The 4,056-nt window shown below is 50.9% G+C and overlaps 1 long non-coding RNA gene across 1 annotated transcript; it reads right to left on the reverse strand.

Annotated features, from left to right (window-relative positions):
* Positions 1-841: 841 nt before the first annotated feature.
* Positions 842-2,661, reverse strand: LOC138814470 (uncharacterized). The gene is made up of 3 exons (XR_011368013.1): positions 2,609-2,661; positions 1,328-1,711; positions 842-990 (listed from the first exon to the last, which is right to left on the reverse strand). It is a non-coding gene; the product is annotated as an uncharacterized lncRNA (long non-coding RNA).
* Between the last annotated feature and the right edge of the window lie 1,395 nt (positions 2,662-4,056).

Consider the following 4,056-nt stretch of genomic DNA (forward strand, 5'->3'; position numbering starts at 1 on the left):
GCTAAAGCAGCAATGACTTGCTTTCTACTTTCTACTTGCTTTCTACCGAAGGGACAGGAGGGAGAGACGGAGGCTGAGGATCCCATTGGGCCTTCAGAGACACACCTGCCGTTCACACACACAACCGAGCACTGAGGCAGACTCTGAATAATATGATGAGAAGTTGTGTGTATGTGCCAGGCCTGGGGCTTGAACTCAGGGCCTGGGTGCTAACCCTGAGCTTTTTTTTTTCTCAAGCTAGCATTCTATGACTTGAACCTCAGCTCCATTTCTGGGTCCTCCTCCTCTTCTTCCTCCTCCTCCTCTTCCTCCTCCTCCTCCTCCTGCTCCTGCTCCTCCTGCTCCTCCTGCTCCTCCTGCTCCTCCTCTTCCTCCTCCTCCTCCTCCTCCTCCTCCTCCTCCTCCTCCTCCTCCTCATTCTTCTTCTTAGTTCACTGGAGGTAAGAAGCTCCTGGACTCTCTTGCCCAGAGCTGGCTTTGAACTGAGATCTTCAGGCCTCAGCCTCCCGAGTAGCTAGGATTACAGATGTGAGCCACCGGCACTCGGCTTCCAGTAAGGTTTCTGAATGAGTTCTCTGAAGATTGGGTCCACATGAGGACTTGTCCCCAGCCTCGTGCGTGTGGCCAGCACTGGACACAGCCCAGGGCCATCAGGTGAACAGCAGCAGAGCAGCTGAGCTGGCACGTGATGCACTGAGAAACCCTTCCCCTTGGCCGGGGCACCCCTGTGTCTCTAAAACTCCCCCAATGCCTGTGCTAATGGCAGAAATGAGACCCGGGCAGTAGATAAACACTGGCCTCTTTTCACTTCAGAGCTGGACCATTTATTTATTTGCTCACAAAGACCTTTCTAGAACCCTCCCTGTTCCTCCAGCCATCCTACCAGCTGGATCCAATAGGCTGGTTGATTCCATAGGATTCAATAGGATTCATCAGCCCAGGATTGGAAGTGATTAAAATACACAGAGCTCCTCTGATGGACAACGTAGCCTACACAAAAACAAGCAAATTTTAAAAAAATAAAACAAAAAACAAAAAAACATCAGTTTTAAGCCCCTAATTTCTTTTTCTGGGCTGGAAGTGGTGCTATTTGTTACCGCACCATAACCTACCCAACCTGACTGATACAAAATAACTTCAAAATGGATCTTCGCTATGGACCAGAAACTTAGACACGGGGCTGTGCAGGATGGGGGAGGGGGCACAGAGGATGACCAGGAGGCTCTGAGGAGACCACTGTTGTGGCTGGACGTGTACTGTATGGACAATGAGAGGTCTTGGGGTCCCTCCTGGCCGGCGGGTGACGTGACTGACAGGGAAGACTGACCTAGCCCTAGCGATGTGGGGCTCGGGGTGGGTGGAGAGGCCGTGTGCACACACTGTCCTCAGGAACAGCCTGGGTGACCATGGCTGGAGACTGAGTCATGCAGGTGAGATCAACTTCAGAGTCTTGAGATAAGATCATTCTGGATCATCTGGGTGGGTCCTGCACCCAAAGGCGAGGTGTTCTGTTAAAGAGGGAAGGGACAAGGCCCCAAGATAACAGGGGCAGACTGGAGTGATGTGTGTCGACCACACAGAGGAATCTGCGCCCCCGACTTTCACGTCTGACCTCCCTGATGGCGGTATACCCTCGCAGACAGCCACGTGCTGAGGACGAGATTCTGGGCCAAGAGCATGCTGCACGCACGATGTCCGTTCGTTCATTCACCTGCCAGAACACATGAGGAATTCTGCTCTTCTCATTCATGGATGGGAAAACCAAGGTGCAGAGTTTATGAGTCCACGAACATCGCAGTCCTGAGCAGCAGAGCTGGGTGAGACTGAGCCTGCCAAACCCAAAGGCAGCGACTCCTATCAAATGGTATGGCCTCTGTGCCCCTTCCTTCCTTCCTTCCTTCCTTCCTTCCTTCCTTCCTTCCTTCCTTCCTTCCTTCCTTTCTTCCTTCCTTCCTTCCTCCTTCCTCCTCCTTCCTTCCTTCCTCCCTTCCTCCTTCCTCCTTCCTTCCTTCCTTTTATCCCTCTTTCCTTCTTCCTACCCTCCCTCTCACACTCCCCGCTTCTTCCTCCCCTCTCCTTTCATCTTCCTTTCCTTTCTTCCTTCCTCCTATCCCTGTTTTTCCTTTCTCTTTCCCTCTTTCCCTCTCTCCTTCCATTATTTTCCTCTCTTCACTTCCTTCCTTCCTTCCTTCCTTCCTTCCTTCCTTCCTTCCTTCCTTCCTTCCTTCCTCTCTGCTTTCTCCTCTCTGCTTTCTCTGCCTTTCTCTTCCATCCCTCCCTTTTGTCCCCTTTGTGTTTTACTAAGGAGAGCCCTTAGCTGTGGAAATTCAGATTCTCTTGGAAACACAAATTCTGTGTTTTCCTGCTAATTACCATGTGTGCACTGCCTCTAATTACCGGCGAGGAGAGCACTGACAGCCGGGCCCTGGGATGCTAACGTGAGGACAAAGCCAGGAGAAGTGAGAAGCTCACAGAAGCCCGTGCTTTGTTTTTTGTTGAACCTGATAGCTCTGGTTTGGGCAGAGCAGCAAGGACGCGGGGTTGAGGGGTTCCGCTCCCGTGAAACGCTGAGGCCCCCTCTCCACGGCCCGCCCTACCCAGCCCTCACCTTGCTGGAATTGGTTTCTCCATAACCCCGCTCAAGGACTGAGGAGTGTTGAAAGATTGATGGAATGTTGACATTTGTGTTGCCAAAGGTTGTAGAACACATCTATTATTTGCTGCCTGCCCGGCGTTCATCTCTGTCCTTCTAGAATTGGGAATTGATTTTGCTCAGGAAGGCTCTCGTCCGTGTTTTATTTCCACGGGATTCGGGCGTGCCTACACACTCATCCCTGACCAGTGACTGTAGCTGCAGCTCCAGGGAGGATGGTGCAATCAGACCTGAGCACCTTGTTCTCTTCCCCCCGCCCCACCCTGGTGATTGACTCAGGAATGAGCCAATGAGATTCAATTCCAATTTCTTTCTTATAGGTTGGAGAGACATCCAATTTGCATGTATATCTGACTGGTGTCAGGCTGAAGGCCTGTCATCCTCGATCTCTGGCCTTCATGTTCCCTCACACAACTCCCTCTCCATTTCAGAAGGGCTATCAGCAGGTGCTTTGCCGGTCCCAGCATCTGTGTGTCAGACCTCTCAGAAGAACTCTTGGATGCTCCTATTTGCCCACGGAGCCCACCACCTTGTCCAGTCACAGAAGGGGAAATGAAGTTCCAGGCTGGTCCCTTCCGCTAGCTCCTCATTTCCTTCCGGCCCTGTTCTGCACTAACTGTAGTGAGCTAGGAATGGGCATAGCGGAACACACCTATAACCCCAGCCACCCAAAAGGTGGTGATGAAAGGATAGAGGTTCTAGACCAACCTGGACAAAGATATGGGGCCCTGTTTGAAGAATGGCTAATGAATAACTAAGCTAGGAAACATGAGGTCCTCAATTCAATCCCCAAAAAGAAAATGGGGAGAGAGAGAGGGAAGGAAGGAGAGAGAGAGAGAATATAGATGCTAGAAATAGATGAGATAGATAGACAGACAGATGGATGGATGGATGATGGATAGATGGGTGGTGGGTGAGTGGGTGGATGGTTTGATGGGAGAATGGATACATGGATGGATGGATGGATCGATCGATGGATGGATGGGTGGGTGGGTGGATGATGGATAGGTGGATGGGTGGGCGGGTGGATGAATGCATGGGTGAATGGATGGATGGGCGATGGATGGATGGATGGATGGATGGATGGATGAATGGGTGGGTGTATGGTTGGATGGATGGGTAAACAAATGGATGGATGGATGGATAATGCAGTGAGCTGGGTTTTGTTTGTGGTGTGGACCTCTGCACGTGTGATTGCCTCACTTGGAAAAGCTTTGCCCTTGGACAATGTCCTGCCTTCCCTCCATCACATGTATGCTGCATTCTAATCACATGCATGCTACATTCTAATCACATGCATGCTACATTCTAATCACATGTATGCTGCATTCTAACCACATGTATGCTACATTCTAATCACATGTGTGCTGCATTCTAATCACATGTGTGCTACATTCTAATCA

The sequence above is a fragment of the Dipodomys merriami genome, unplaced genomic scaffold (assembly GCF_024711535.1).
Source record: "Dipodomys merriami isolate MVZ:Mamm:240054 unplaced genomic scaffold, mDipMer1.0.p SCAF_60, whole genome shotgun sequence".
NCBI classification, from domain to species: Eukaryota; Metazoa; Chordata; class Mammalia; order Rodentia; family Heteromyidae; genus Dipodomys; species Dipodomys merriami.